This window comes from Cydia splendana, chromosome 14, assembly GCF_910591565.1.
Source record: "Cydia splendana chromosome 14, ilCydSple1.2, whole genome shotgun sequence".
NCBI lineage: Eukaryota > Metazoa > Arthropoda > Insecta > Lepidoptera > Tortricidae > Cydia > Cydia splendana.
In genome coordinates, this window is record NC_085973.1 from 5,442,424 (window position 1) to 5,463,992 (window position 21,569).

Sequence of the window (21,569 nt, forward strand, 5' to 3'; positions counted from 1 at the left end):
CAATAATCGGTCGTCAATGGCTTGCCGAATTGTCAATTAAAACGCCTGCAATCAGAAAGTGTAGCGTAAATGTAAGGCAGTCTGTACCTGAGGTCAAACAAACGGAAATTGATTTAGATGTATGCACGCTTGTTGACAGATATTGTAAGTTGTTCGACGGAGCGCTGGGCCGGTACACGGGCGGCCGGGCGACGCTGCGCGTGCGCGAGGGCGCCGTGCCCGTGTACTGCCGTGCGCGTCCGCTGCCCTATTCACTACGCGGCCAGGTGGATGCTGAACTGGACGCTATGCTGCAATCTGGTATCATTGAACCCGTTGAATTTTCAGAATGGGCCACGCCATTAGTGCCCGTTGCTAAACCTAACGGTAAAATAAGGGTGTGTGCCGATTTTAAGATTACTCTTAACCCTGTTTTATTGGTGGATAGGTATCCGTTGCCAAAGGTTGACGACTTGTTTGCGGGGCTTAGTGGGGGTGAACATTTTACAAAAATTGATCTTTCGTCCGCTTACAACCAAATCGAGCTTGACGAAAGTTCAAAATTGTTTACAGTGGTTAATACTCACCGTGGTCTTTTCCGCTACAATCGTTTGGTTTTTGGTCTATCGTCTAGTCCGGGGATTTTTCAAAGGATTATGATTAATTTAATGAGGGATATACCCAATGTGTCGGTATTTTGTGACGACTTGTTAATAACGGGAAAGGACAGAAAATCTCATTTGGAGTCCCTAGCTGCAGTGTTTAAAACTTTAGATGCTAACGGATTAAAACTAAACAAAGACAAGTGTGTTTTTTTTGCTGATTCGGTGTCGTACTTAGGGCATATTATTGACAAAGGTGGAATTAGGACAGACCCGGAAAAGATAAGGGCAATACAAGAAATACCAGAACCAAACAATGTAACGGAATTACGATCCTTTATAGGGCTAGTTAATTTCTATGGAAGGTTTGTGCGGAATTTAAGCACTGTTTTATCGCCTTTGCACAATTTATTAAAAAAAGAAACGCCATGGGAATGGTCGGCTAGATGTAAAACGGCGTTTAAATATGTTAAAGACTTGCTAACGGGGGCGGAGGTATTGAGGCATTACGACCAGGATGATCAGCTGATTCTAACGTGTGATGCGTCTTCAGTAGGTATTGGCTGTGTGTTATCACAACCCCAGCGCGGCGGCGGCGCCGGCGAGGGGCGCGCGGGCGGGGAGCGCCCGGTCGCATACGCATCCCGTGCGCTGTCCCCGGCCGAACGCCAATATAGCCAAATACAGCGAGAAGCGCTTGCTATCATTTTTGCAGTTAAAAAATTCCACCAATACTTATATGGTAGGCGCTTCTTGCTGCGTACTGATCACAAACCCTTAGTGTCTATTTTTGGCCCAAAGGTGGGCGTTCCGTCTATGGCTGCAAGTAGGTTGCAAAGATGGGCCATAATTTTATCAGCGTATAATTACGATATCGAATACGTGCGTACGAATGACAACGGAGCGGACGGGCTGTCGCGGTTACCGTTACCTTTTAACAAGAGGCAAGATCCCGAACAGACCTACCTGCACTTTGCTCGCGACGCGTTTTTATTAGATTATAACATTCTCAAATTCGAAACCAGTAAAGATCCAATATTGAGCAGAGTAGTAAGTTTTGTTCGAGATGGTTGGCCGATTGAAAATGAAATGCGTCAACTGCAACCGTATTTCAATAGGCGCGCGGAGATTTATCTTGAATTAGGGTGTCTAATGTGGGGGCATCGTGTGATTGTTCCCGAAAAATGCAGAGGTCGCGTGTTGATGGAGCTACACGAGACCCATATGGGTATGGTTAAAATGAAAAGCTTAGCGCGTAGTTATGTATGGTGGGCTGGCATCGACGAGGCCATAGAGAATCTGTGCCGCGCGTGCGCGACGTGCGCCGCGCACGCCGCTGCGCCGCCGGCGCACGCCCCGCGCCCGTGGCCGTTTTGTGTTAGACCGTGGTCTCGGTTGCATGCAGATTTTTTGGGGCCGTTTGCGGGTGTGAAGTTTTTCGTCATTGTTGACTCCACTTCGAAATGGATAGAAATATTTAAAATGAAAACCACGACCGCGTCCGATGTAATTGGCAAATGTCGCCGTCTTTTCTCACAATTTGGATTACCTACCCAATTTGTTTCTGACAACGGACCACCTTTTACGAGTGAATCGTTTAAGTCGTTTTTAAGGTCGAATCACATTGAACAATGCTTAACAGCGCCTTATCACCCATCGTCTAATGGTGCGGCAGAGGTTGCAGTGCGTATTTGTAAAATTGTAATTAAAAAGGCTTTGAGTGACGGAGTTGATGTTGAAACGGCTCTCGATAGGTTTCTGTTGTTGTATAGAACAACGGAACACGCCACTACCGGCGAGAGCCCCGCTATTGTTTTGCAAAATAGGTCGTTACGGACGCGTCTTGATGCTATTAAACCCGATAGGTCAAAAAGGGTGGATCAAAAACAGCAATCACAAGTAGCAGCAGCGGGGGGTAGTTATCGAGGGTTTAGTTCGGGGGAAGAGGTCTACATTAAAGACTTTAGTCGTAATGGTGTAGGAGACTGGACGCCGGGTCAAATTGTTCAGCGTGTTGGATCAACTAACTACAGAGTTAGAGATAGTATTGGTAATGAGGGTCACCGGCACATTGACCAATTAAAACGGCGGTCTGGAGTATTCTTGGCAACGGGAGGTGGTGATACAACGGGTACAATAGACACGGGTAATCAAATCGATATTGATAACAAAGTAACAACCCCAAGCAAGGTGGATAGTAAGAGACCAGAGCAAGTTACAGCATCCACCAGCTCAGCAATAAATAAGCCTTCGGTTCAAAACGAATCGCCGGTTCGGGTTCAACCCTCAGCTCCCGTCGGTGAAGGCCTTGAGGCTAGAAATGCGCCTCGGCAAGAACCAAGCCCTGAGCCACCTTTATTATGTAAGAATAGACCCAAACGTGACAGGCCTACAGTAAGACGTTATGGGTTTGAATTTGATTAGTATATAAATATTGTATTAACCTATGTAATTAATTAAACTCACCTTAGTTATCCGACATTAGGTACTTATATACTGCTGTACCTAGTGAACTTGTAATGTTATAAATTAACTTTAAACATGTGGGTTAACTTAATATACAAACTACTTAAATAGTTGTAATTTATGTGTTAGCGCTGACTTAGTAGTAAGATGTATTAGCATATTAAAGTTGTTGTGTATTACCTATGTAAGTGTGACCTAAATTAAGTGGTGAGGTGTTATGTAGGTATATCGGAGGGTAGACTTAGATATGTCATGTGTCATGCGTCAGTCGCGAATATATGTCCTACAAGCCTCAAGCGTTGTTTTATTTCTCAGACAAATTAGTAATAATAGCTGCTTAGCGGTAAACATGTTCAGCGATAAGCTGTATTATGCGCCACGTGTGTTCCATTATACGTCTATTGGCTTCATAATAGTTCATTCGTGCTTCCTTAAAAAGTCAGCGTAATAAAAGCTGCTTAGCGGTAAACACGTTCAGCGATAAGCTGTATTATGCGTCACATGTGTTCCATTATACGTCTATTGGCTTCATATTAGTTCACTCGTGCTCCCTTAAAAGTCAGTGTAATAAAAGCTGCTTAGTGGTAAACATGTTAAGCGACAAGCTGTATTATGTGCCACATGTGTTCCATTATACGTCTATTAGGTTCATAATAGTTCACTTGTGCTCCCTTAATAAGTCAACGTAATAAAAGTCCACAATTACCTCCTTATACAGCACATGGCGTAATTTTATCCACTAAACAGACCTTATAACGGTTAAAGCATTTGATAACCCTTAAAGCTGTATAGGGTCGTAGCAAATATACCTTTATATCACTCTTTGCGTATTAATGGTAGTTTTCAGAGCCGTAATGCAGCTTTTAATCGGCCCTAAGCTATATAAATATCACTGAGATCTATTATACAGCTGTAGGACCACGAGTGTGCTCTTATAAGTGTCTTAATACGCACAGAGCGTTAGATAGAACTAAAAGTGAGTAGTTATAGAGCTATCTGTGCTACTTGGGATACTTATAGGAACTTAAATCACCAAGCATCATCACTAAGCTAGCAGTAAAGAAAACAAAGTAGACCTTAACATTCCATAAAACGGGACACTTCAAAGACATTCTGTTGAGCGAATTAACCTGCCAGAGACGTTTACTTTCGAAAACGATGACATCTTTATTGTAACATACATTTCTGTTAAACTTCAGTTCAGACAAATGTAAAGTATACAGTTCATCATTATTTCGTAACAAATACTAGTTGAGGCGACAGCGGCTGGGAAGATTTAAGACTTAACATATAAAGATTTTTTTTGTGTATTATTATTATTATTTGTATTCCGCTTACAAAGTAAGTAATAATACTGCCTAAAATGTAGCGTTTTAAGGCCTGGCCAAACACACGGCGCGACGCAGCGCCGCGTGATGCCTGTTTAAACAGGGCGCGCGCGGATCGCGCCGGCCTCACGCTCTCAACACGCCCTCATCGCGCGCGCGAACGCGGCGCGGTCGCGCGGGAACGCTACGCACCGCTCGCTGCCTAACGTCCGATCCGACTGATGTGTGACCCAGCGCGACGCGGTGGACGCAATGGGCCGCGCGGCGCGGGACGCGACAGAAGCGGGGCGTGATACCGGCGGGACGCAGTCTGTTTGACGTCGGTAACCGTTACCGACGTCAAGTAACCTGTTAGCATGTGCCGCGGTCGCGCGGCGCGACCGCGGCGCTGCGTCGCGCCGTGCGTTTGGCCAGGCCTTTAAAGTATCCTTTTTATTTTAATATTTAAACATACCGTTGGTAACCGTTAGGTTCGTATTAGTAATAAATGGTTGCCAAATGATATGATGGGATATAATTTTCGGCAATAATTTAGAAAACACACATAATATGTTTTGGATAGCCTAGTAAATACTCAGAAGGCTTTAATGTAGAGTTTCTACAGCCACGTTCTCATGCAGTATCAAAAATTATGCCACGCCGATTTCACGCCGATCACGCCGCCGCCGCCGGTCAAAAAATCATCGGACGCCGCCGCCGATGATTTTGCCATCGGCGCACATCTCTACCTTGGAGTGGCCGGCGCTGACCCATTGTGTATAGTTCGTAGTTTTGTAACAGAGCCCGGCGGCTAATCCTATTGTTTATTGTTAAGTAAAACCGCACGTGCTACTTACCTGCAAAAAAGGGTCATACTTATTCTATTTGACACCTGAGCGCGGGCTAGTCCAACGCTCAAAAAACCAGTGTAGGTGCGCTCTCCGATAACGCGCCTTTGTTACGCATCTCGATGACACATTTTAGACTGGCTCTGTAGTGTTCGACTCGCCGGCACTCAGTAACCGAAGTACGCAGGTTTTTATGCAGGTGGTTGTGGCACGTGGCACGAGCGGTTTTACTTAACAATAGACAATAGGATTAGCTCGGGCTCTGTTACAAAACTACGAACTATACAGGGGCTTTAATTAATATCACCATAAATCTAAAATTGGTGATTGAATTGGAGATAGACGCCAATTTCATTTCTGATCAAATCGACCGATTCTATCAGTCCCGTCTGGATACCACTTAAGGCTGGCGTTTGGTTTTCAGGGGGCCCACCGCGAAAACTGAAATTCGCAAATTGCGGGGATCTTTAACTTTTACTACTTCTTCTTCTTTAGGTGCCATATCCTCTATGGATGTCGGCTACCACAGTCCGGAACTCTTCTCTATTCGCAGCTTTTCTGCCATGGGGGCTAAAAGTTCTCTTTAGATGTAGTTCAGAGTACGCTGGAAACATAGCTGGGCATTAACTCGTTAATCCGTTAATCGTTAATTAACGAAGTTAAGATTTTGAGTAACGGATTAACTTTTAAGTTAACTTTAAAAACCTGTAACGGACTTGTTAACTTCCGTTAACTTTTCTTAAGTCCGTTAATCGTTAATACCTAAGTACCTACTCACACCAAGGCCGCGCGCTGCCTCAAATATAATCACTAGTATACCTTCGAGTGCTGCTGTGGAACGCCTGTTTTCGGCGGGAAAAGATATTTTTTCTCCAAAACGGGCGTCGCTATAAGACGACAATTTTAATATGCTCATGTTCATAAAGGGGAACATGCACCTTATGGCAGATGCTAGCGAATGATATTTTTATTGGCTATGCTATTATTAATTAGTAGATTAGTCTTTAATAAAAATCAAAATTTATGATTATTTCTCCTAGTTTTATAGTGTATAGGAAAATTAAACAAAAGTCCTCTCCTTCACGATTTTCGTCGACATCTCTTCTAAATACCTAAAACTGGTATGGATGTGTTCCTCGTGGTCTCTAGAATACGAATTGACCGGTTTTAGTTTATGGAGGGGGGACGGGTCGAAAAAAAGGGGGGGAAAGTGGTCGGCCGACCAGCATTGATATTTGTTCACATCTCGAGTCCTATGGGGCCGATCGGTTCATGTGAGGTGTCGTTTGAAAGAGTATTAAACGTGCTATTATTGTTTTATAATAACCGTAGTCATAACTGTAGTCGTTTACAAAATATTTTAAAATATATGATTTTTTACCGTGCATGGATGGCATAAGTATTGACAAAACATGCGTCTAACTCAATAAATTATAACTTTACCGCAATAAATGTTCTTACAAAATATACGAGAAATTTCATTAGCTTTCCAGAAACATAAGTTTTATTGGTGTATGATATTATATAACCAAGTAATGATGAATTTTGTTCAGCATGGGTCACTACGCACCATCACGTAAATGGCGGGCGACCGACCTCAACTGTTCATTATTTCTCGGGTTCTATTTTACTGATCAATTGGTGATGAATACCATTAGAAAGAATATTAAACGTAGTATAATTTGTTTCTAATAACCGTAGTCATAACTGTAGTCATTTACAAAATAATTGAAAATATATGATTTTTACCGTGCATGGACATAAGTACTGGTAAAACATGCTTCTAACTCAATAGATTATAACATTACCGCAATAAATGTTTTCAAAATATACGGAAAATTTTATGAGCTATCTAAAAATATAAGTTTTATTGCTGTATAATGTTGTATAACTATGTAATCATGAATTTTGTTCAGCATGAGTACTGTGCACCGTCACGTAAATGGAGCCCGGCCATGGTTGAGTTTTCATTATATTCCCGGTTCTATTTTTCTGATACTTGGTGGATACCATTTGCAAGCATATTAAATTTTCTGTGAATACTCGATTGTTTGAAATCTGAGGCCCAAAATTAACCATTTTAAAAATATTAAAGAAAATGTTTAATTTTTTTTTACCTAAGAGGTTTGCTTAGTCACTGAAATAATTTGAGAAAGAGATAATGTAGTAAATATAGCGTGAAATTTTTAGAATAAAATCAACAAACTATTTATTAACTTTCCAAAAATATTGTTTAGTTACCGTACAATTATAAATATATATGTAAGCCAGGACCAATTTCGCCAAGCAAGCAAGCAAACACACGGCGCGGCGAGCGCCTGGTAGACCAGCAGCATTCTATTATTGTTTGACAGTACATTTGATAATGTAAGTATCCAAAATGTGAGGTTCTGTTATAAAATATCGATATAAATGATGGTTTATTTGCTTTGTCTTTTATCACAGGAAACTTAAGTATGTTTTGACAAAAGCCCAGTTCTAGGTTCATAACATTGTTAAGTTCGTAGCTTTCATGATTGCAAGACCACTGCATATAAAGTACTTAATATCTGTGTTGTTATTTGACTCACATCTACACGTAAAACGTTTTCAAACCCACTCCGTAATTAATAATTTAAAATCACCTTGAGATCTGAGGCTTGTGGCGCTTTAAAGGGATATTTGTCGCCGGCACGCTCCAGGATGCAAAATAAGTGACTACTATTTGAGTAGCAGCGTAGGTCCACATAGGTGATAGTTTCAGCTTTAGATGGTAAATTAGCATTTATGGTCAATATTTGTAATAGGCACTCAAGAAGGTAATTGCACGTTATTTTTCTTTGCCACTATGTACTTTCGTTGCATTTTTGTAAGCTTACAATCTGATAACTTGAAGTAAAATCTAATGGCGAGTAAATAAAAACAAGTAATTATTTTAGTGCACTGATGCCGGCGTTATCTGCGGATTTATTTTGGCGAAATTAATTATACTGTCAACAACTAGGTACATATATGTATTATTAAAACAAAATTTTAAAGGGCCTCTGATTCTTTGCAAATTTATCTTAATGCAATATATTTTTATTTGTGGTTTACCACATTTAATTTTGGAAACAGTGAACAATAACTATCCGTGAATTCCGGTTTTAAGTATAGTAATAGTAACATTAGGTCAATATTGAGTAAAATATTTATATTTATTTACTATTTTATTTTGCTGTTTTTGCTTACCTATTGATTCATTGGCGTTTGGCACTGTAGTTTTAGCTTATATGTATGACTCTATTGACAGGTATGAGATTAGAGAGTACTACGGTATTTAAATAACGCTCGTCTGTAACTACATGATCTTAAATCTATAATAGCGACTCATAACTTCTCTGTTCGACTGTAAGTCATACAAGAGAGTTAAGTAGCGATTGCGATATAAGAGGCTATACGTAGAAGACTTTATCACGCGTTTAGAAACTTAAGTGCAAATTGCAGACTATTACGCATATACATGTTAAGGTTGTTCAATTCACTTTGAGCTATAAGCTATAACACTAGCAGCTTAACATGCATTATAGCGCCCAAAACATCTACTGTAGATCTTAAATCTTTAGATAAACCTTTTAAACACTTTTATGTCACCAGAGCCTGTAAAACTAAGACTAAACATGTAGCTATTCTAGAGCCAGGCTATGTCTTTAGGTAAGAAAATAGGTGCTAATTGTCGCCTAATTGTTTGTTGGGATTTATATGACGGTGCGCAGTGACCCATGCTGAACAAAATTCATTATTACTTGGTTATATAATATCAAACACCAATAAAACTTATGTTTTTGGAAAGCTTATGAAATGTCTCGTATATTTTGTAATTACATTAATAGCGGTAAAGTTATAATTTATTGAGTTAGAAGCATGTTTTAGCAGTACTCATGTGCATGCACGGTAAAAAATCATATGTTTTCAATTATTTTGAAAATGACTAAAGTTAGGACTACAGTTATTGAAAACCAAATATAGTACGTTTAATATTCTTTCAAATGGTATCTATCACCAACTGATCAATAAAATAGAACCCGAGAAATAATGAAAAGTTGACGCCGGTCGCCCGCCATTTACGTGACAGCGCTTAGTGACCCATGCTGAACAAAATTCGTAATTACTTGGTTATATAATATCATACACCAATAAAACTTATGTTTTTGGTAAGCTAAAGAAATATCTCGTATATTTTGTAATAAAATAATTGCGGTATAATTGTAATTTATTAAGTTAGACGCATATTTAATCAGTACTTATGCTATCCATGCACGGTAAAAAATCAAATATTTTAAAATATTTTGTAAACGACTACAGTTATGACTACGGTTATTATAAAACAATAATAGCACGTTTAATACTCTTTCAAACGACACCTCACACGAACCGATCGGTCCCATAGGACTCAAGATGTGAACAAATATCAATGATGGTCGGCCGCCATCTTTGCCCCCCTTTTTTTCGACCCGTCCCCCCCTCCATAAACTAAAACCGGTCAATTCGTATTCTAGAGATCACGAGGAATACATCCATACCAGTTTTAGGTATTTAGAAGAGATGTCGACGACTTTTTTCAAAACAGGCCGGTTTCCTCCAGTCTATTATTTCTTATTGCGTATATTTACGATTTCGAGTTAACGATTAACTTTAACTTCCGTTAAAACTTTTGAAAAGTAACGTTTTAACGTTTAACGAAGTTAACTTTTTATTTAACGGATTAACGATTAACGAAGTTAACTTTTTGATTAACGGTGCCCAGCTCTGGCTGGAAAGCCGCTACACCGTTGGTGACCCCGAACTGATATACCATGGTACATGGTACCATATAATTTACCGTTTGCTTCAAACGCGGTGTATATTCGTTCTTTTTGTAGAATAGGTACTTATACATAGAGTACTTATACAGGGTGTCCAGTAATTAATGGACAACCTTCCAACCATCGGCAGGGCACCTTAGGCTGGTCCAGAAAATGCACTTATAGGTCTAGTAAAAGTTTCGTGGTTTTCGAGATAATCACACTTTTATGTCTTTTTTATTAGTTAGCACCATACTTCACTTTAATCACCATCTAGGCCATATTTTTGTTTGTAGAAATGTAAATAGCATGTGTGATACCATTTTAGAATCAGTATTAGATAAACTATTTTTAAGAAAGTTGGGCACTCTGTTCTCCATACATTTTTTTTTCACCACAAGCGACCAGACTTCTTGAAAATGTTAGAGTACAATGTAATTTTTTGTAATGTAATCGACTGGGCCGATGGTTAGAAGGTTGTTCATTAATTACTGGACACCCTGTATACTTGAATGGTGATAAGCAATTTGACTGAAATAATTGTATTGTGCTGCTTTTGCGACAATTGTTTCTATTTTTGGCAATGGGAATGCATCCAATTCAGTATAGGGTCATTGTGCTAGTTTTCGTCCGGTGTCAGTTTCCGTCCATTTGACGAAATTTGAATATAATTAAATATAAATAAATAAATAAATAGTGAGTATTATATTCCTTGATCCTTAATACCTAAACAATTTATCTATCTACATAAAAATATATTTCGCAAGTAGCAAATTATAAATAAATGAAATTTATTATTTACTAATCCGTCAAGTGGACGGAAACTGACACCGGACGATAAACTGACGCAATTATAGTCGCACCAATAAAAGTCTGCAGCGGATTTGATAGCCCACGCAGTGTAAGTGTTATGTATAAGTCATAATTTCATAGAAGATTGACGTTTTAAATGACACTTGCACTGCGTGGGCTATCAAAATCGCTGCAGACTTTTTACGGTCTAACTATACCCTATTTGATAATCGTTTGAGAATAATCGATTACCATCCTCTTCTTATGTAGACCTCCACCGGCAATTAGAACTTTTGCCCGCCAGGGAAATACACTGTGTTCGATGATACCGTCTTCGAGTAGTTTAGAGATTTCAGTTTTTATGAATAGCTCGTCATCGTCACTATGGCGCCTGGACCGGACCGCAATGGGTTTTGTGTAGTGTCCGACCGAAACTACTAAAAAGGGCAGCAAAATTAAGCCTACCAAAAATAAACGAAGTATTAAACACATTGGCTGCCCACCATCCTTCACCTAAAGTGTATCTCCCACGCCCCTTACAAATTTAGTGATCCCAGCATCACTATATTACTGAGGTCAATAAAGAGGTAACGAGCTTTCGATTCCACTGGTGATGCTCATGGGCACACAGAGAAGATTACGTGATCCCAACGGTGATGTTCAATGTTTATGGCAGCCAACGTGTTAAAAGATTAGCCTGCCAGGCTTTCCAGTTATATTAGGCTATATTGGTGTGCATATAAGTGAAACAACGACATATGTGCAACGTCTTGTAATATATTGATAATGATAGTAAATATATTTATGGAAGCATAGATTAAGTACATTTAATGCAGGCAATGACTAATGACATTCATATATTTATACAAATTAATAATAAAAATATAATTTAAAGTACATATGGTCCTATTTTCCCGCACAGTGCGTAAAATAGCACTTTTCGTGCGTATGTCAAAAGTTTAAAGGGCCATGTACTGTAAAACGTTGTACGATACTCGTGCGAATAGGTAATTTGCAAATCGTGTGGATTTAAAACACTCCCTTCGGTCGTGTTTTAATTTATCGCCACTCGTTCGAATTTCCTCTTTTCCGCACTTGTATCGTAAATAACTATTCGCCGCCCTAGGCCCCAGGCCCTGTATAGCCGCCTCTTTCAATAGCACTTGAAAGAGGGTTCTATGAGGTTCATGTTGTTCTAACTAAACAGTGATAGTGATACGTTTCAGCACTAGAACATTATATTTTTCACCACACCAGCTCGGAAAGGCTTACTTTGCACTTCAAAAACTGATAACAAAGTTGCATTTTATTCACATGTGAGGCAAAGTAATCAAATATAAATTTTGAGTTGTTTTCTTATGTTTGCTGGTAGAATTGACTTTTAAATGATGATTTTGGATGATACATATTTAATAACATTCATTTGGATTTGATTTTCTTTGATATTTTACATTTAATATTTGCTTCGGGTTGGTGTGGTGAAAAATTTTGTGTTTCACTCGGGGGCAAATTTTGTTTAACCCTCGCGCTTTGAAACCCTCGCAACGCTCAAGATTCCATTTTTTTAACCACTCGCTACGCTATTGGTTCAATTTTGGAATCTTTCGCTTGCTCGGGTATCAATATTAGCACGAGCGATTGAACAACAACTTTGCCTCCTTGTAAAACAAATAACTATTACTGCGGGGCGGGGGCGCTGCTGCTGGAGGGGGCCTGACAATAGGGCTGTTGACATGAATCGCGAATATATAACATGTTATATGTTTACCATAGCATAATATTAGAATGCTGCAAATTATATTTGCAAGTGTAAATATGCTTAACAAATTATTTAAAAATATTAATCAAAAATTATCATGATAGTATTAAGGTTCAAATCTATGTAACAGCTCATACGAGTTAACATGTTTTGGTAATGTATTTAGGACGATCGACCACCTCAATGTAGACGAGCTGAATCTTAATACTATCACGATACAGGATACGAATTTAAAGGACATTGTTGCTTTAGCACGTGGCTAGGTATAATAGAGGTAGGTACGGGAGCTAAACCGCCCGTAGGTATAAAAGAAATAATGGTTTTTGTTAAAAGCTTATAGGGTCTTAGTTAGGCGTAAAAATAAGGCATAGGTATATACTATAATAGTAAATGCAAATAATCCAATTAGCTTCAGGATGGTAGTGTAATATGTGGTTCGTATGCGTGCATGTGCCTCCATCAATTGGTTGAACAAGACAGATTCGAACTGTCGACCTCCGTCTGTGGTGATGTGAAGAGCATCAAGCATGCCAAACCGAGAGATCTACCAAAACCAAACCAATCTACTAAAAGTTTGCAAAGCTAACCGTTTCTACTACTGTTTTAACATTGTTCTATAGATAAATTACTTGGCTATCGGTATGGTATTTGCGGATTCCTGAATTCGACGCCACTTTTATTCTACACGTCGTGAAAAATATTGCGGCGTCGATTTTGGCTTCCTTTGTGTGACGTAACACAAAAAAAAACACGTACATTTTCTTCATTTTGTGTTACATTCTTGCATATTTTTGTGAATATTCCATTGTGTTACCTACACTTTTTTGCAATTCACTCGTTTACGGGTTTTACTAGTGCTGCACTCTGGCAACAGAACATTGTATTCTCTATCGCCATAATTTGTGACGTTTTCAACCAAAAGGTTATCATTGTCGGTTGTCGACGAGGCTGATTTCAAATTGAAGCTTTATGGAAATAGCGCCTTATTGACAACAGATAATAAGTACCCCTTTGGTTGAAAATGATAAATTTGTCCCTATTACCATAATTTAGCCATAATTATAAACGTATTCATGAAAGCATTTTTCAGCTTTAGATGTGCATATGCAGTCATGCACATCTAAAGCTGGAAAATACAGACTTATAAATCGAAATGTAATAAGTGACTTATGAACATATTCCGATTGATCAAACTTTAATTATTCTATGTGCGGCAATTAGCACTGTACGTAAATACATACCTATTTCGAAAATTTTACCGGCCATATGTAAGTACTTACTGCAACTACAAAACGTTGTGCGAAAAGTTAAGGTGGTTCGCTTTCCATACAAAAAACAATTGCGTTATATTAAGTAATTACACACTATTAGGTACTTAATTGTTTTTTGTATGGAAAGCGAACCACCTTAATTGCCAACGAGAGGCGATAAATTGAAACACGATCTAAGGGAGTTCTACTTTTCGGACATGTATGTTTGGGACTGCTTCTAACTCGACCTAGCAGAGATACTATTTTCTTGCGCATGATTGCCAGAAAACTTCTAGCTTCGCAAAACATGCCAGATGCACTACATCTACGAGGTAAGCCCAACAGCATTCTGAATGCATTGTTATACTGCACTTTTAATGCATTGTAGGCTCGCTTCGTATAGTTAACCCACAGGCCGCTCGAGTAAAAGGAATGGCAATATGATCTAAAGAGCGTTGTACCTTGACATTACTGATATTATTAACATAAAAGGTTTACATTTGCTCCATGTGAAGCTGTTGGAGGAAAGAAAATTATAAAACTCATGAACATTCCTTTTCAATATTTTACTGACAGGTGAATAGGTTCTAAAAATGTAGTGCAATTTCCTTTACCTTCGTATTTTCACGGATACGTCCGAACGTCTCATATATGCTACTTGTATTTCAGTCAATACAAACAGTACTGAGGCGAGGTTGACTAAAGTAGCTTTTATACCTAACTATTCGTATCTTCTCCTGCAATTGGCGACTGACACGAAGACGTCAGACGCCCGAGGCGCGCGACGCACGTCCGGCGCCGGCGACTCAGCAGAGACTCATTCTGGCTGCTTGTATCAGCTCCTGAAATTTGAGAATAATTATATTTAGAATATTTGTTTAAAATGATTTTATCAGTGCAACATAAACTTTAATTCACTTTCATAACTTTCCTGGCTTATTTAAATAGGCCCTACATACACAGATGGCGCTAGAAATAGGTACGTAACTTTTATGAAAACCTAAATGTTAAATGTTTTAAAATTATGCCTGCTTATATGACCTTGTATTATCGTAGTTTATATAAACTGATATGTCGTTTTTACAAACACTCCCTCAGTGGACTTGTTGTACAAAGTAGCAACAAAGGTCTTTCAAATTCTGAAAGTGTCATTACGGGATTGTCCATATGAGTATGACACCAACGAAACCGCCAAGCCGTACTGTTTGACCAAGATGTTGGCTTTATACTGTTAGAGCTTATAAAGTTAGGAATGACAGAGTAAAAGTCTTGGTACCTACTACGGGATCTGATAACTTTTTAGTATAAAAGCTTTATGCAACTAGTCTTGGCAACACTTTACATTAAATGTTTTGGTGGGTTGTTCTAACCTCAAAAGTAGTATACTAGAGGTAATTGAGGTAATCTGAAAAAAAACCCGCCAAGTGCGAGTCGGGCTCGCGTTCCATATATATGTATATTACACAATTTTTAACAATCAGTGCCGGATTAAGATATTTTGATGCTTTAAGCATTTCTAGACCATGGTGCCCCCTCTCCCTAGGGTCATCAAGATTACATTGATTTTTTTGGTAAATTGAGAGAAGTTCAATGCCGCATTACAGCTGAGAATGGAAATCAGTCACATCATTTTATCACGAAAATTGACAGTGCCGTAGCAGTAATGTTGCAACAGAGTGCCTAATACTGCTGCAGTCGCCACCCGAATGTCACCTTTATCATATCTAAGAAAGTGATTGAAACGCGAGCGAAGCGAGCGTGAAAATTTTTCGATATAAAAACGCAATATGATAGACAGTTGTACATTTTTGCTTTTAGTATGGAAATCAGTCACATCATTTTATCACGGAAGTTGACAGTACTGCAGCAGTAACGTTGCAACAGAGTAATGTTGCTGCAGTCGTCATCCGAATGTCACCTTTGTCATACCTTAGAAAGTTATTGAAAAGGCGAGCGAAGCGAGGGCGAAAATTTTTCGATATAAAAAACGCAATTTTACTTTTAGTCCGAACCAGGCCCGAATCCAGGATTTCATACAGAGAAAGGATGGGACAGTTTTCTATCAGCCTAGCTTCGCATAAGGCTCGATATTTAAGGCTCTCAGCGAGGTTGTTTTCATGCATAAAATATGCAAGAAAGTAGAGCTTGGAATTGACCAAGTGAATTGAATTGGCGAAGTGTGAGCAAGGCAGTAGGCCCAGCTGCGAAGAGGAAAGCTTGGATTTGGATCCACGCCCAAGTGTAATTACTTAAGGCAGAAGATCAACTTTGCCGTAAGGCAGAAGGCCTCGCATAAGACCTAACGCCGAACCGCAAAATAGTGGGTTGAAATCGAATCTATGCGAATCACACCTCTTCTACTGCTACCGATTGTTTCCCAAAGAAATACGCGCCATTATTTTTGCAAACTAGCTTTTGGACAGCTAAAAAAAAATCGTGTGGTAAAAACGATGTGTCTGTCCCTAATTTTAAAATTTGTTCACCTTTTTCAACCTGGCATTTTGGTGCCCCCCCTGAACGTGGTGCCCTAAGCACGTGCTTGTTTTGCTTATTGGTTAATCCGGCACTGTTAACAATGTATTTTTTATGTGAAACGTGAGTGAAATCTAACACTTTAAACTCTCGCGTTTTGTACACATATTTAATTACACAAACGGGTCTACCGCGTTTGGTTGGCGTTTGTGGGTTTGTTGGGACGTCAGTCTTTCCGTGACCACAGCTGGTGCAACTCAGCTGAAACATCGGAATTAAAGGTAAAAAAACAATGAAATTATATCGCGGTAGACCCGTTTGTGTAATTAAATATGTGAGTGAAATATCTTTAAAAAATCCGTAGGGGTCGGATCTAAAACTGTAATTAAGTCCGACTCACGCTTGACTGTACATTTCTAATAGGTTTTCCTGACATCTATAGGTATAGACCTATTTTATGTATTTTTTTCAAAATTTTAGACCTAGTAGTTTCGGAGATAAAGGGGGGGAATGGTCATTTTTTGCCTATTTTCTTGAATAACTTCTAAACTGTTTATTAGAAAATTATAAAAAAAATATATTTGAGATCCTTACAATAAGCTCTTTCATTTGATATGTAACATGATATAGTTTGAAAAAATTTTTTTTTTAGATTTTCATTTACCCCCCAAAAGTGGTCCCCATGTTTAAAATTAACTTGTTTACGTTACATGTCCATATTTGGGTCACAAACTTACATATGTGTACCAAATTTCAACTTGATTGGTCCAGTAGTTCCGGAGAAAATCGGCTGTGACAGACGGACAGACAGACGCACGAGTGATCCTATAAGGGTTCCGTTTTTTCCTTTTGAGGTACGGAACCCTAAAAAGGACTATAATTATTAAAATCATTTAAATTAATTAAGGTAAATGTGTGGAAAACTGTCAGGTAAGACGACAAGCTCTTTCAATCCTTCAACTCTTGCACTTGTACATTCTCTACTTACAGAAGTTTTGTAGAGCAGAATAAGCGAGGCATCCATGTAGGGGTAGTGTAGGGACGCTCGGCAGGAAGCAGGTGGGCTGTCGATCACGTGTTGCGTTCATTCAGCCCAATTCCCTAGAGTTGGAGCTGCAGCTAGGTTACTGTCCCGGCGGCATTAAGTGCCACACCATTCTCCTCGAATCTTCTTGTTTTCCTGCAGAACAGAAGAACATCTTTAAGTTCGTTTTCTTTCAGTGTGTCTTTACCGAATGTATTATATCGCGGTGCCGCATACATGAATTACATGATAAGTTCGCCTTTGTACTAATGATGTGTGTTCTTTCATGTTTTATGTTTCTTTTTGTACAAGGACTATACCAATTTTAATAACAAAACTTCCGTGAGACACAGACATATTAAATATATTAAAAACGGGTCACTCACGTATTTGACAATAATGCCATAAATGAGGGTAGTTTCTCGCCCCCCTTGCCGCCACCGGCGCCTGCGCCGAGTTATCGGGCGCGGAGAGCTGCGGCCCGCAGTCTGCGCCGGTCCGTCACCGTAAACGCAAGCTCCTGATGACACTCCTCGGTACGGAGTGAAACATGTCGAGCGTTTTTCGACTTAAAATACGTGAGTGACCCGTTTTTAATATATATTTAATAAGGACTATACCAAACAAACTTAAGAATATCCACAAATACAACCAATTTGCAACAAATCTAAAAAGTAAGCTGGTCGAAAAGTGCTACTACAGTATATCTGAGTTTATGGAAGATAACTTCTTATAATTATAAGTATATGTAAGTACGAAAACACATTTTAGTTAAAAAATATTAAATTGATTAAGTACTCCTAATTGTTACCTACTCTTAATTTACTTTAAGTCATGTTATGCTTGTCACATAAAATTTATAATTTGATTTGTTACAAATATTTTTGCGATACCCTACCAGGGTCCATGTGCCTGTATGTTACTATGCAGTTTACTTGTATGTAATATAAATATGTACATTGGATGCAAAATAAAGATCTCTATCTCTATAAAGATCTCTATCTCAAATGGCTCAAAAACAAATGAAGGGACCGGATGTGGTGTCTTCTCGGAGGACCTGAACATATACATCTCAAAACCCCTGGGTTACACTGGGAACACAATACGGTATGCCAAGCTGAATGTGTAGGAATAATAGAAGCTTGCAATGCGATAAAAAGACGAGAAGTAAAACAAGAAAATATAGTTTGACGACCGGTCTGGCCTAGTGGGTAGTGACCCTGCCTATGAAGCCGATGGTCCCGGGTTCGAATCCTGGTAAGGGCATTTATTTGTATGATGATACAGATATTTGTTCCTGAGTCATGGTTGTTTTCTATGTATTTAAGTATTTATATATTATATATATCGTTGTCTGAGTACCCACAACACAAGCCTTCTTGAGCTTACCGTGGGGCTTAGTCAATTTGTGTAAGAATGTCCCTATAATATTTATTTATTTATTTATTTATTTATTTATTTATAGTAATACTGTCAGACAGTAAATCAGTACTGCAAGCACTAGGTAGCTACAAACTTACAACGGAACTCATACTTGAATGTCATCGAGGCCTCACTGAAGTGAGCAAAGAAGGCAACAAAGTAACAGTATAATGGATAAAGGGGCATAGTGGATCAAGAGGAAACGATGCAGCGGATGAACTGGCCAGGAAAGGTTCAGAAACCAGCTAGACCAACATCACAAACAGCTTCACAATAAGTACTGGACTAAAATGAACACCTGTAGGCAGACCAAAGAACAAAACTACAAGCTTACACCAAAATATTACTAAAAACACCCAGACACCAACTACGCAAAATAGTAGGATTAATCACAGGACATAACAGACTAATCCAGCGGTCGGCAACCTTTTAGCAGCCAAGGACCAAATAGTAGTTACCGAAGTTGATGCGGGCCGCACTTTGTTAATATTTATGACTTTATCAGACATTGTCGTTTGTCAATATTACATACAAAATAGCCTAGGAGACTCGCGGGGTGCAAGTGAGAGGTTTGCGGGCCGCTAGTGAAAGGCTCGCGGGCCGCAAGTGAGAGGTTCGCGGGCCGCTTGTTGCCGACCGCTGCACTAATCAAACACCTACATAATATGGGTAAAACAGACAGCCCCATGTGCAGAGTGTGCATGGAAGAAGAAGAAACAGTAAAGCATATTCTCCTACACTGTATGTAGAAGGTAGAAGTATACAGGAACCAATACCTAGGGACTCCGTGCACATTGAAGGAGGCAGTTAGCAACCTGAAGACACTGCTAGGTGTCATGGAGGAGCTGGGGTGGCTATAGTTCGTTTTTTTTTGCATTAGAAAGAGCTTGGAAGAAGGTAAGCAATCTTGACATGTCTTTTAGTTGAAAAACGCTTTTTAAAAATCAATAACTATTACTTATAAGAATAAGAATAAGAATAATTTATTTCTAAAAACTGTTACAAACATAGTTACCAGGGGCCCCCGCACTAGGTTACACCTGTATCGCGGGGAACCAATTACACTTGTATAACAGAGTTTCGTTATCGTGTGCAGGTCATACTATTAATATAATATCACATAATAACATTAAAACTTACATTTAATACTTAAAACTAAAAATTAACAATTAACATAGTCTAAGGTAAAAATTACAGTGAAGTGACACTTTGCAAAATAGCTTCTGTCTCTGTGTAACTCAGTGATTGAAGTAGCTTATAGGTAGTGTTTTTGGCCTCATTTGCAGTGCTATCTTTTAAATCACAGTTCTTGAGAATGGCGTTGTAAGTTGCTGCCTTTATGTAGTCCCCGAAACGTTTAGCAAATGCAGATGATACTTTAGGTACCGGTAGATTAAATATGCGCTTTTTAAGGAGCGAATTGTAACAAGTCAAGTGTTTAGATGATATATGGGTGATCACAACTATTTTATGCAGAAACAGTTGACGAACGGTAAGAAAGCAGAAGAATATAAATGAACATATTAGATTCATAATTGTTACATATTTGCCGTAACTTATTTTTAGACTGTGTTTTTCAATTAAAAGACACATCAAGATTGTTTACCTTATATTTTCTAATGCTAAATAAAACTAACTATAGAGTAGTGCTACCTCGTTTTCACGCAAAATAGGCCAATGGTTGTCGACTTGCATAAAATGCCCAGTATAACTAACTAACTAAGGGGATCCACCAACATAGGTATGTATCCTTTTGTAGTTTTGCTGAACCTATAAACACAATTTTTTTGCTCTTAAGTAGTAGTTTTTGATGGTGTTTGATCCATTGATCAGTGACCCAGTCTCAGTTTTTCTGATAAACAGCTGTCTTAATGGACTCACCGATATGTTTTGCAGAAACCTGCACCTTGTAGCATACACCTTGTTTTCTCAGTCAATCTCAATATAAATAAATATATTGGGACATTTTTACACAAATTGACTAAGTCCCACAGTAAGCTCAAGAAGGCTTGTGTTGTGGGCACCCAGACAACAATATAATTATTCAATATACAAATATCTGTCTCATCAAACAAATAAATTCCCTAACCAGGATTTGAACCCAGAACCATCAGCTTCACAGGCAGGGTCACTAGGCTAGGCACCCACTAGGCCAGACCGGTTGTCAAATATAACCAAGATATTCTTTTGAACAAACTGCCATATCACTGCTGGTTTCAATCTGTGCCCTACATAATCTACATACTTACTGCTGTCTGTCTCTCATGCAGTCTAAAAAAATTAAGTGTGGGGTACAAACTTTGTGTCGCTCGAAAGTCGAAACCCTCTTGCCTTATCTCCTGATCCACCTTTCAGTACTGGTCATCACTCAAGTAATTTTCCAAATTTCTGGGAATACTTCTAGCTCGAGACAGAGGTTAAATATGTCCCATAGCGGCTCCGCCAGCACCATGCTGTACAGTCTATACGCACGAGGGAATACCATGCGGACACGAAGATTTTTTTAGCTTAAGTTGTTGAATTGCGGCACTTACCTCCAACTTCGGCTTCTCCATTAATTAATATTTTTTCAGTACCTCGTACCTCTACTGAGTCTACTGTTTCTTTTATTAGAATTCATTTGTGACGTTCCACGGGAAAAGGTACCTTATGAGGGTTTCTAGTTTCGGAGATATTAAATGTTTTGTAAAGAGGTGAAAAACTGCTCAATTTTTTTTATTGTGTGATCTGAAACCTTAATGCGTAACGTTTGTTTACCTGTTTTTATTTTTGTTATAAGTTAGTTATAAGCCTAGTAATGTTGTCTCAGAGTTTAGTAGAAAAGGTACCTTATGGAAAAAAGATTG

The 21,569-nt window shown here is 38.9% G+C and overlaps 1 long non-coding RNA gene across 1 annotated transcript; it reads right to left on the reverse strand.

Annotated features, from left to right (window-relative positions):
• Positions 1-14,035: 14,035 nt before the first annotated feature.
• Positions 14,036-21,345, reverse strand: LOC134797126 (uncharacterized). The gene is made up of 3 exons (XR_010145041.1): positions 21,258-21,345; positions 17,266-17,457; positions 14,036-14,647 (listed from the first exon to the last, which is right to left on the reverse strand). It is a non-coding gene; the product is annotated as an uncharacterized LOC134797126 (long non-coding RNA).
• Positions 21,346-21,569: the final 224 nt, after the last annotated feature.